The 13,256-nt window shown below is 41.3% G+C and overlaps 1 protein-coding gene across 4 annotated transcripts in view; it reads left to right on the top strand.

The window, feature by feature from the left end:
• The window catches only part of LOC145546142 (uncharacterized), a 482,768-nt gene that overhangs the window by 271,565 nt on the left and 197,947 nt on the right, over positions 1 to 13,256 (top strand). For 2 of the 4 annotated variants that reach the window (XR_014082551.1, XR_014082554.1), the window contains exon 2: positions 10,702 to 10,828. The exons of the other annotated variants lie outside the window; for them this stretch is intronic. The gene's annotated coding sequence lies outside the window, so the exon portion shown is untranslated. The remainder of the gene's footprint in view (positions 1 to 10,701; positions 10,829 to 13,256) is intronic. 4 annotated transcript variants of the gene reach the window in all.

Here is a 13,256-nt window from a genome sequence, read left to right as displayed (position 1 = left end):
AAGAAAGAATAGATATGCAAAGTTAAATAGAGGTAGATAAAGAAGATTTATATACATTAAAAATTAACTGCAAGGGGAAAAGAACAGTAGGAAAAGCAAGCAAAGGAATAAATGTAGAAAAAATGATAGTAGGTTTAAAAAATTAAAATTATAAAAAAAAGAGAGAAAAGGAAAACTTGCCATAACTGGAAAAGCCCAACCTAGAGCCAGAGGTTTGTAACAATAAAAAATGTGACTAAGAAAAAAAAAAAGCTTAAAAGCTTAAGTAGATTGCATAGTGCCAATAAAATCAACAACTACAACAGAAGAGGAAAAAGAAGGAAGAAAAAAATCCAAAACAATCTACAGAACAAGTCAAACCATAAAAACAATAGTTTTTCTTGAGTCACTGCTGTCGGAATCCTTTCCCTCGCTGGGAGTCACAGTCCACCGCCCCTCCCTAGGATACCCTCTGACACTGTGCTGATCTCTGGACCTGTTGTGGGGCAGCTCAGATTCTAATCTGGTTCTAGTCCTCTGTGTTCTTGCCTCCAGTGTCCACAGCTATCAGAACTAGTGCGTTTTCTTTTGTGGCAGCTATCAATTGACCTTTTATATATTCCATAGGCACAGAGTCTGCCTAGTTGATCCTGTGGATTTAATCTGCAGCTTGTACAGCTGGTGGGAAAGTTTTTGGTCTTCTTCCTTAGGCACACTGCCTCTGGGTTTCAATTGTGGTTTTATTTCCACCTCTGCATGTGGGTTGTCCACTGGGGCTTGCTCCTGAGGCTGCCCTGGAGGACTTGGGTCTGCCCCAGTGAGGGCCAGGTGTGGAGGTGGTGCAGCTGCTTGTGTTTCAGGGGTTCTGAGAGCACCAGGTACTCAGGGGAGTTGGCAGCTAGGGCAGCAGGAAATATAGTGCTCTAGAAGGGTATGGCAACCAGTATTGGCCAATACGCTCCAGTATTCTTGCCTGGAGAACGCCCCTCCCTGACAGAGAAGACTGGCAGGCCACAGCCTACATAGTTGCAAAGAGTTGGACAGGACCGAAGCGACCCTACGCGCATACATGCAAGACTCTTTTTGCCTGTGGCACCGCTGCCCCAGTGAGAGTGGAGCGTGAAGGTGGCGCAGCTGCTTGACTTGCAGGGACTGTGGCGCACCAAGTGTGCAGGGACAAGGACTGACTCCAGCGTAGGAGTTATAGCGGTGTCTTTTATCGAGCCTCTTGTATCTGGCGATCAGAAGGCATCTTTGGCCAGTCTCTCTCCGTAGCCCCGCCCGTTCAGGCACTTAGAGGGCTCCCTTGCCTGAGGTCCTTCTCTGTTGTTCACTGCATCAGGCACACAGAGGGCCCCCCTGGCTGGGGTCCTACTCTGTAGATCAGTGTGTCAGGCACTTAAAGGGGCACCCTGGATGGGGTCCTACTCTGTATTTTGGCACATCCAGTCACTTAAAGGAGCCCCCTGGGTGGGGTCCTACTCTGTAGTTCAGTGTGTCAGGCATTTGATGGGACAGCCTCTCTATTGTTCAGCTGCCAATGCATGTGAGGGGAGAGGCTATGGTGATGGCTCCACCCCCTACGTGTGACTCAGCTGTATCGCCTTGCTTCCATGTACCCGGCTTTCCTCCACTGGCATTTCCCACCACAGTCTCCTCCTTCACATTTCCCCCCCTCCCCACCTGGATCCGTCTCTCTGCCGTCAACAATCTGCCGTCAACAATCCCAGCCCTCGCCCTGGGATTGCTCCACAATCTCTAAACTCCAGCTCCCTGCCTGTGCACCTTCCAGGGGATCTATGTCCCTGTCCAGGGTATGTATAGCTGTGGCAAGGACTGTCTGATTTTCATTCCATTTAGGCTGCCACAGACCATCTGTTTCACTCTCAGCCTTAAATGTTTCTCCTCTGACTCCGACAATTGCCCTGATGTGGGGGTTGGACCCCTGCTTCAGTTCCCCCACCCGCCGAGGGCAGATCCAGCCCAACTAACACTCCTGTTTTTTCCCCTAGTTCCTTCATCCTACTGAGTTTTGCATGGGCCTATATATTATTTTCCGCTGGTCAGGGACTCCTGTCTGCTCTCAGGTGGTGTTCTGCAGGCACTTCAGAAGGAATACACTTTTGAAGGTGTATTCCTGATGTATCCGTGGAGAGAGATGTACTCCACATACACCTACTCCTCCGCCATCTTGTTCTCTCTCCAGTGCCAAGTATTGATCTTGGTAAAGGCCTGAACAAAAGAGACAAACATTCTTGTCTTCATGGAGTCAGATTGCATTGCAGGACCTGTGCTTGAACATTTCCAGTGACCAAGAGCTGTCAGTTTAGAAGGGAATAAATCAATTCTTCAGATTTTTATTTATTAACAAACTCTTATGAAACTGAGTTTTAAGAACCTTACAGATATTAACTCACCTAGTGCTCTTTTTAAAAAGAATTTGTTTTAATTAATTTATTTTTTAATTGAAGGATAATTGCTTTACACAATTTAGTTGTTTTCTGTCAAACAGGAATATGAATCAGCCATAGGTGGACATACGTCCCCTACCCTCTGGAACCTCCCTCCCATCTCCCCCCACATTCCACCTCTCTAGGTTGATACAGAGCCCCTGTTTGAGTCCCTGAGACATACAGCAAACTCCCATTGGCTATCTATTTTACATATGGTAATGTTAGTTTCCATGTTACTCTCTCCATACATCTCACCCTCTCCTCCCCTCTCCCCATGTCCATAAGTCTGTTCTCTATGTCTGTTTCTCCATTGCTGCCTTGCAAATAAATTCAGCAGTACCATTTTTCTAGATTCCATATATATGCATTAGTATATGATATTTATCTTTCTCTTTCTGACTTACTTCACTCTGTATAATAGGCTCTAGGTTCATCCACTTCATTGGAACTGACTCAAATTCATTCCTTTTTATGGCTATTAACTCATTTAATGCTCTTAATAATACAGATGCTATCACCGTCATCCCTCTTCTACAGATGAGCAAATTGAGGCACAAAGAGTTTAAGGAATGTCCCAGGGATTTGAGCCCAGCCATCTAGGTTTGTAGTTTGGGTTCATATATAGGTACACTTCCAGTATTTGGATAGTTTATGTTTATAACTTGGTTCTCTTTTTCCTGATGTTGCTATCTCTTACCCTAAAATGTTTAGCCCATTTGTATCTTAATGTTTAGCCCTTGGGATCTTCTACTGTATATGCTCATCCACTGGATACAACCAAAGACAATGCCTGACTCTCTTGAATTATGTGATTATACAGGATGAGACAGACAGCCCACAAGAGGTGGGCCCCACTTAGCCCACCACTCTCCCTGCTCACATGAAAGGGCACTGCCTGCACATTTTGTTGTTGTTCAGTTGCTAAGTCATGTCTGACTCTTTGCAACCCTGTGGACTGCAGCATGCCAGGCTTCCTTGTCCTTCACTCTCTCCCAGAGTTTGCTCAAATTCATGCCCATTGAGTTGGTGATACCACCCAACCATCTCATCCTCTGTTACACCCTTCTTCTCCTGCGCTCAATCTTTCCCAGTGTTAGGATCTTTTCCAATGAGTTGGCTCTTCACATCAGGTGGGCAAAGTATTGGGGCTTCAACTTCAGCATCAGTCCTTCCAATGAGTCTTCAAGGTTGATTTCCTTTGGAATTGACTGGTTTGATCTCCTTGCAGTCCAAGTGACTCTCAAGAGTCTTCCCCAACACCACAGATTGAAAGCATCAGTTCTTCAGCACTCATCCTTCTTTATGGTCCAACTCTCACAACCATACATGACTACTGGGAAAACCATAGCTTTGACTATAAGGACCTTGGTTGGCAAAGTGATGTCTCTGCTTTTTAATACACTTTAATACATTGTCTGGGTTTGTCATAGCTTTTCTTCCAAGGAGCAATCGTCTTAATTTCATGGCTGCAGTCATCACTCATAGTGATTTCGGACCCCAAGAACATAAAATATGCCACTGTTTCCACTTTTTCCCCTTCTATTTGCCATGAAATGATGGGACCAGATGCCATAATCTTAGTTTTTGAATGATGAGTTTTAAGCCAGCCATTTCACTCTCCTCTTTCACCTTCATCAATTAAGAGACTCTTTACTTTCTCTTCACTTTCTGCCATTAGGGTGGTATCATCTGCATATCTGAGGTTATTGATATTTCTCCTGACAATCTTGATTCCAGCTTGAGCTTCATCCAGCCCAGCATTTCGCATGATGTACTCTGCATATAAGTTAAATAATCAGGATGACAATATACAGCCTTGACATACTCCTTTCCCAATTTTGAACCAGTTTGTTTTTCCATGTACAGTTCTAACTGTTGCTTCTTGACCTGCATATAGGTTTCTTAGGAGGCAGGTAAGGTGGTCTGATATTCCCATCTCTTTCAGAATTTTCTAGTTTGTTGTGATACACACAGTCAAAGGCTTTAGCATAGTCAATGAAGCAGAAGTAGATGTTTTTCTGGAATTCCTTTGCTTTTTCTATGATCCAACAGATTTTGGCAATTTGATCTCTGGTTCCTCTGCCTTTTCTAAATCTAGCTTGTACATCTGGAAGTTTTCAGTTCACGTACTGTTGAGGCCCGCACATAGTAGGTGTCAATAAGTAATAACTCTTGCTAATAATTCATAAGTTTCTGGCTCACTGATGCCTGAAATTTCCCAGTTTAGTTTCCTTCTTCTAGTGCAAGATTATTCTCTAGGAGAAGAAACCAATTAGGCTTTATTGGACATTGTTTCAAAATTTTCTTTGAAAGTAGGTTTTAATAATGGGAGAAGACCCCATTTGGTTGATAGGAGAGAGATTGTCATCACCAAGAATTGAAAAGGGAGAGGATGAGGAAGTTGGGAATGTGGAAAAATTCATGTGGGGTCTTCTTAAAGACTGCCTTCCATCAGAGCCCAAGCAATTAACCAATCCTTCACCAGAACATAAAACAGGTCTATCAAAATAGGTTTGTTGCCTTGGGTCTGCAAAAAACAAAACTATGCTGTTCCATCATGGAATAGGAAGTAAGAAGGAGCTAGACAGAAGTTTGAATAGGGCTACAATACTTGGAAATTTTTCTGAGTTAACTCATCTGTTGATTTAATCCTTTGTTTGAAGGAAATAACAAAATGTCAGATGCGTTCTCCTTTTAAGTGGAATTGTCTCAAAATACCTTCTAACATCAAACCCCCATGATTTCTGGATTATCACTCATGACTCTTCTTCCTATCATTGATAAGATTAATGCAGTCAACTTTCTTTAACTAGTTTACTGGTCTCAGAGATCTCTGCCAATGAGGCTCAGCCAAGATGACATCCTTTCTCTTACCCAATCTTCCTATCTGCAAATTTGGGCTATAGAAAGTAAAATTCCTCTTCCATTCCCTTTTATGCTCTGTCATTCCAAACAAGAGGCTCTTCTGTTCACGTAAATCCTGCCTTAAAGTTTGTCTTCTTTTGCAGATATTTCCAGGATGCTGTTCTGTTTGTCTTCTTTTGCAGATACTTCCAGGATGCTGTTCTGAACACAACTTGCTCCTCTGTCTATTGCTCCCCATTTCAGTCCTAGATGTATAACCACTACTTATCTAGTAAACCAGTGGACTCAATGAATATCTCCATGTAGAGTGCTGGTCATAGCTGTTGTTCTTTTTCTTTCTTCTTCTTTTTCTGGCTTCACCATGTGGCATGCAGGATCTTAGTTTCTTGACCATGGATCGAACCCAGATCCCCTGCATTGGGAGTACATGGAAGATTTTAGTTTCCTGACCAGGGATTGAACCCAGTCCCTCTGCATTGGGAGCACATGGAAGATTTTAGTTTCCTGATTAAGGATTGAACCCAGGGCCCCTGCATTAGGAGCATGGAATCTTAACCACTGGACCATCAAGGAAGTCCCCATAACTGTTTTAAAACCAAAATAATTATCATAGCCAATGTGTAGGTACCTAGAAAGTAAAACCAACAGCTTAATGTGGACATCTCCAAAGATTATTTCTATGAGTTTGTGAAAGACAGTACTCTTTAAAAATTTTTCATGTTACATGATCCTTAATTTTTATTCAACAAAACCTTAAAAGAGTCATACACATCTGCAAGAAGGGTTTTTGAAATTAATAAATTTTAGATTCCTTGACACCCATCCGCGAAATATTACTTTTTCTAAGTAAAGAGTAGTTGGCAAAAATAATCTGAGACGTTTCCCATAATCTCTCAAAGAATCTGGCTCAGAATCTGAGTCATGGGACCAAATACAGATACTGACAAATCAGATGGGTTCCTATTTCATCCAGATGAGTTTGTTCTTCTTTTTCCTGGATGGATATTTTTTAAGTGCCTGCTGGTTATTAGTCAGGGAAGAAGGGCGTTACAGGCCATTAACTCAAAAAAAAAAAAAAAAAAGGACATTCCTTCTCTTGAATTTTTCCCGAATGCTTTGGATGGATTTCTGTTGCATTATTGGTTGTGTATATCCTTACATGATAATCTACTTTTAGTAGCTCATTTACAATAGCTATGACTCTGGGGAGCCATAGTAACAGGCCACTGAATTACTCGAGAGAAATTGCTCTTGAAAGTAATCATTGTGAATGAATTTTCATCACTTGGTCTCATCATTTCATGCTGCTTCGTCTTGCTTTTTTGCCCCTGACAAAAGTTAAGCACAAAGAGTCCTTTGTTATTATCTCATTTTCCTCAGAAAACTTAATCTTATTAATATAGCAGTCGATTTACACAAACAACTGAAGAGTATCACATATACACACACACTCACCCCTGCAGAGTTGTTGAAATGAGTTTGAAATCTTCTTGTGGTGAGCACTGTTTTATTTTACTTTACTCTACAATATCTCATGTAAATTTGGTTTTCATATAACCTAAATGGTGCAATTTTATGTTTTAAGTACAGGGGCTTGTTTTAAGCAGGAGAATCGGACTTATTTCAACAAAAAAAGTTGAAATGTTAAACTCTTGGGAAGAAAACCTAGAATATAGAAGAAATAATATTCAAAAAGTATTTAACAAGTACTTAATGTCAGGTGCTATTTTAAAAGATTCTTAAAGGGGATTTTTGTTATCGTTATTTATTAGTTTTACATACTTTCATTTGCCCCCATGAATTTGATGATACAACTTTTGTTATTTTCCTTATTTTTCAGGTGAGTAAACAGGATTTCAGCAGATAAATAACTTGTCTAAACTCACACAGTTATCAAACAGTGGATCCAGGGTTACAACCCCAAAAGTCTGATTTCTCAATCTTTCTACTACATTCCCTTATTATGGTATCTGATAAGGAATACTAAAGTGAGTGGAAAAAAAAGAAATTAAAATTCTAGTTAGTTACTACTTATATGAGATTGTAAAGCTACAGATTATGACTGACCTAGTTGCTGAACTGTTGAAAAGGTTTCTCCCAAAATATAATCTGCCATTTAATCAAAATGAAATTAAGTTTCTACATGGTACCTAAAAACTGGAAGTTCTGGATTTTTTTGTTTTTTGTTTTTCTTTTAAAATATCTAAAGAATGGGCCAACAATGAGTAACCATTGGGGAAAACAGACACCAACAGCTGTTTTCTTCACCAAAATACACTTGTGTTCAGGGTCACATTCAGCTGTACAAAGTCAGAGTTTCGTATGTTAAGAAACTGCTAGAAATTTCGGCCAGACTCAATTTTTTTAAGATAGAAACTTAAAGTAATAAGTGATTACAAATGTTACTGTTTTTAATTGTTAAATTTAGTTATCAGTACGTTTCCAGATGTCTGCTCTGCATTTACTCCTTTCAGCAGATGGCCGTTGACACCTGCTTTGTGCCCAACTCGGCCGAGCCCCAGGAAGACAGTGGTAAACAGAACAGACAACTGGCTTTCAGAGATTCTGCTCCTCTGAGGGAAACACTAATTGACAAACTCAAAAGAATAAGCATGTAATATAACATCAGGAAGTGGTAAATTCAGTGAAGAAAAAAATAAAACTGGGCAAAGCAATAGAGACAGGGTAAATAGTGAAGCCTTCTCAGATACAGTGACACTTGAAGGCCTTCTCTGAGGGCTTCCCTGGTGACTCAGATGGTAAAGAATCTGCCTGCAGTGCAGGAGACTCTAGTTCGATCCCTGGGTCAGGAAGATCCCCTGAAGAAGGGAATGCCTACCCACTTCAGTTTTCTTGCCTGGAGAATTCCATTGACAGGGGAGCCTGGCAGGCTACAGTCCGTGGGGTCACAAAGAGTCAGACAAGACCAAGCGACTAATGCTTGCACTTTCTGAGAAGGTCACGGAATCTATACAAAAGGGGAATGGTTCCCTTAACAAGGTGAGGCGTGGGAGAGGCCTTTCTGCATGTTTTTAAGGTTTGAATGTGAATGCATTGGGTTTTTAACTCTTTGCCACTACCAGCCCCTCCCCTCAAATAGTCTTTTTAAAGCTCCATTCAGAGTGTAAGTTAATAGTTGCTTTGCAAAGGGCTGGCCCTTTAGGTCTTATTAATGTTTGGTTGTTTTATTTCCGACATGTGAAAAAGAAACATGATTTAAGCAAATATTTGTGAATTCTTTTTCATCTTACAAATATTGTTAAAATTCCAGTGTGCTTTGATGCAACATTTGATATTTTTGTTTCCCCAAGCATTTGCTAATCACCCATTTTGAGAGGAGATGAGGTTTTTCTTCATGGTTTTCAGGAATGGGGTGCTTTGACAAATGTTTTGCTATTCGATATGGATAAACTTAGTTTGACTTCAGATTTAATGATAAAATATTCTCTGGCCTGTGTTTATAAACACACATCTTAAAAGCTAGTCATTTGTAAAAATGAGTAAGGGTCCCAAACTTCATCTTCCACCCGGGTGTCCTTTCTTGAGCCCTCATTGAGTCAGCTGTTCTTGTTTCCTTGGGATTTCTGACCCTGCATTTGGTTCTCTCCAGTCTAACCGCATTGGGAGAGCTCATAAAGCAGCAGTGTATTATGTCATGGATTCCACAGAGCTTCTGCAGCCTTCTTTCCCAACAAAAGTGGTTGCAGCAGCTCTGAGGTCCTCCGTAGCTCTGTTGTTCAAAGATTCTCCTGTGTCATAGAGGGGCAGCACTTACGATAGAAGGATACAGAGCTGGGACCCGGGCATCCAGAGGTTGAAGAGAAGGTAGGATTGAGGGTTAAGGAGTTACAACCCCAGTAAATGGATTACCCCAGTGGAATCATAATGGAAATCAGGTACTCCACACATATGAGTGGCCTGTACAAGGAAATCTTACTTCTGTTTAGTATCCACTTCCTTTCTCTCAGATTGAGTGGGACCTCCCAGGGTGACCAGATGGCCAGAACGGGTCTGTTCAGAGCATTTGAGTCCCCTGCCTCAGGATGGGCACCTCCTCACCCAGGTCTGTGCTGTGGAACATACTCCCAGACCTTCAGCTGGACCATGGGGAGAGAGCAGTTGTCCTTTTTGGGAATACTGAGATGGTATTGTATGTATCTGGGGCTACCAGAAGCTATTTTGCCACCTCATTGGGGACAGCCTGTCTGAAAAAGAATCCAGTAGAATAGAAAGCATGTAAGAGGTTGGGAATGTGGGATCATGTTCTGTCACATCATCTGGTCTTGGATTTAGCTAGTTCTTTTTCTTTCTTTAAACATTTATTTATTTACTTATTTATTTTAGCTGTACTAGGTCTTAGTTGTAGCATGCAGGATCTTTAGTTGCAGCATGAAAACTCTTAGTTGCGTTGTGTGGGATATAATTCCCTGACCAGGAATTCAACCAGCGCCCCCTGCATTGGGAACATAGTCTTAGCCACTGGACCACCAGGGAAGTCCCTGGATCCAACTAGTTCTAAAGCCAGTTTTACTCATGGACTTCTTGGTTCTCTGAGCTCATAAATTTTTACAATTTGATCTGGGTTTATGTCACTTACAGCTTAAGGAGTCCTAATCAGATACTAACTAAGGGAAGACCAAAGACTGGTAGGCAAGCAATCTGTCAAAGCACAATGAAACAAAAAGATCTAGGTGACCAGTGGCTTGGGATTCACATGATTGCATGTTTTGAGATGATCATAACCAGGCAACAAAAATGCCAACCTAATCCTGATCCTAGAGTAGGGGCTACTTACCCTCTGGCCTATTTTTTTGCATGATGGCTCTGAGGTTACAGAAATCTAGGATTCAGCTGGAGCTGGAGAGAGAATCTACAGAGGTACACGTGATCTAGTCCTGGCAGAGGCCAGACAAGGACAATTGGAATTATTAGGTGATTCTTCCTATTCCTTTGCTTGATTTCAGGACTAGCCTGGAGTTTCTGTTATTTACTACCTATGACCATCAATAAAGTATTTCATGCTTTTTGAGCTTATTTTCCTCTTTGAAATGGAAGAAAGTTCTATTATCACTTGACCCTTGAAGTAGTTCTAATGTTATCCAAAGTGGGACATTTCATCATGATGAAGTGTGGTTGTTCAGTTGCTAAATCGTGTCCGACTCTCTGCGACCACATGGACTGCAGCACTCCAGGCTTCCCTGCCCTTCACTACCTCCTAGAGTTTGCTCAAACTCATGTCCATTGAGTCAAAAAGATGAAGAGCTAGCCAGCCTCAATTAGGGCTGTTCCAGACAGATCAGGACCTATGGGACCCCCTTTATGAGTCATTTCTCCTGGTTCTTTTCTGACTGGGTTTTTCACACCTATCTTCTCCCTTCAATCTTTTTTTTTTTTTTTTTTTCAGAAAAAGCATTCTAGGTGATTTCTCTTTTTTGCTGTGTATACAGCTGGCTACATCATGATGCTACTATGAGTCACATTCTGTTTTATATCCACTTTGTCTCATTGCATCTTCCTAGCATTGCTGTGAGGTAAGAATAATTTATAATTGAGAAACAATCCTAGAGAAGTTGAATACATGCCCTCCGCACTGCCAGGCAGCAGTGGACCTGCCATACAGAGCAGGCAATCAGAAGCCAGAACCTTTGCTCTGCTCACAGGGCCTGGTTGCCTCTTTGTCATTCAGATGTGCAGATGAGAACAGTCAGCCTCATTTTTCTTTGTATCATTTTAAAGCCCGGGGGTTCAATAAAAAGGAATAAAATCTTGCTATTGGCAACAACATGAATGGACTTAGAGTGTATTAGGCTAAGTGAAACATGATAGAGAAAGATAAATGCTGTATGATTTCACTTACATGGGGAATCTAAAAAAAGCAAAGCAAACGAACGAACATAACTAGACAGAAGTAGAGTCATAGATAAAGAGAACAAACAGGTGGTTGCCAGAGGGGAGGGAGTGCGTGGAGGAGAGAAATAGGTGAGGGAGATTAAGAGGTATGAACATCCACTTGCAAAATAAATGAGTATGAAATTTACAATGTGGGCAATATAGTCAATAATTATGTAATATCTTAGTATGGTGATGGATGGTAACTAGACTTATCATGGTGATCATGTCGAAATGCATAGAAATACCAAATCACTATGTCATGTAACAGGGACTAACATAGTGATGTAGGTCAATTATACTTCAAATATAAACAAGCAAATAAAATCATAGGAAAGTAGATTAGATTTCTGGGCACCAGAGGTGGGAGGTAGGAGGAGAGAGAATTGAATGAAGGTGGTCAAAATATGCAAATTTCCAGTTATAAGTAACTTCTAGGGATGTAATGTACAGCATGGTGAATATAATCAACACTGCTGTGTGTTATATATGAAAGTTGTTAGAGAGTAAATCTTAGGAGTTCTCATCACAAGGAAAGCATTTTCCCCTCTTTCTTTTATTTTGTATCTGTATGAGATGATGAATGTTCACTAAACTTATTGTGCTATCATTTCATGATGTATGTAAGTGAAATCACTATGCTGTACACCTTAAACTTATACAGTTCTTACTATTTAGTCACTAAGTTGTGTCCAACTCTTTTGCAATCCCATGAGCTATAGCCCACCAGGTTCCTCTGTCCATGGGGTTTCCTAGGCAAGAATACTGGAGTCAGTTGCCATATCTTTCTCCAGGAGATCTTCCTGACCCAAAGTCGAACCCATGTCTGCACCAGGGAAGCCCCAAACTTATACGGTGCTATATGTCCATTATATTTCTATAAAACTGGAAGAAAAAATGTCTGAGAGCTCATAATTTTCAAAGATAGAGGTAGTATTTTTTAAAATCAGAGGTCTCCCTCAAAGTCTTTCCACTATGGCTTCTGAAGGCTGTGCTAATAAGAAAAAAAGGAGGTTACCCTTGAAGTGCTGATGGAGCCTGGTTCTCTGGGCTCCAATTGGTGATCTTTCCCTAGGTCTCCTGTGGCCCAAGCTCTGCCATCTGTCAACAGAGCCTTCTAAGAGGGTGACAAGGAGAGTGAGCTCCTAGTTCCATCTTAAGCATTCCCTGGAGGCAATGATATGCTTGTGTGTTTGACACCCAAATGAAGCATTTTCTACACCCTCTTCCTCTATTCCCAGAATTTATTTTCAGTAAAAATCCTATAATAATCAGTGAAAATTATTCTTTTTTTGATTCGTTCTTTAGTTTTAAGTTCAGTTCAGTTGCTCAGTCATGGCCGACTCTTTGCAACCCCATAGGCTACAGCATGTCAGGCTTCCCTGTCCGTCACCAACTCCCAGAGCTTGCTGAAACTCATGTGCATCGAGTCAGGGATACCATCCAACCATCTCATCCTCTGTCACCCCCTTCTCCTCCTGCCTTCAATCTTTCCCAGCATCAGGGTCTTTTCTAATGAGTCAGTCCTTTGCATCAGGTGGCCAAAGATTTTGGAGCTTCAGCTTCAGCATCAGTCCTTCCAATGAATATTCAAGACTGATTTCTTTTAGGATTGACTGGCTTGATCTCTTTGCAGTCCAAGTGACTCTGAAGAGTCTTCTCCAACACCACAGTTCAAAAGCATCAGTTCTTTGGCACTCAGCTTCCTTTATGGTCCAACTCTCACATCCATACATGACTACTGGAAAAACCATAGCTTTGACTAGATGGACCTTTGTTGGCAAAGTAATGTCTCTGCTTTTTAGTATGGTGTCTAGGTTGGTCATAACTTTTCTTCCAAGGAGCAAGTCTCTTTTAATTTCATGGCTGCAGTCACATCTGCAGTGATTTTGGAGCCCCCGAAAATAAAGCCTCTCACTGTTTCCACATCTATTTGCCATGAAGTGATGGGACCGGATGCCATGATCTTAGTTTTCTGAATGTTGAGTTTTCAGCCAGCTTTTTCACTCTCCTCTTTCACTTTCATCAAGAGGCTCTTCAGTTCCTCTTCACTTTCTGCCATAAGGGTGG

Source organism: Giraffa tippelskirchi, chromosome 4, assembly GCF_054371585.1.
Source record: "Giraffa tippelskirchi isolate mGirTip1 chromosome 4, T2T-mGirTip1v1.2.pri, whole genome shotgun sequence".
Classification (NCBI taxonomy): Eukaryota; Metazoa; Chordata; class Mammalia; order Artiodactyla; family Giraffidae; genus Giraffa; species Giraffa tippelskirchi.
This window is presented reverse-complemented; position numbering and strand designations above follow the sequence as displayed.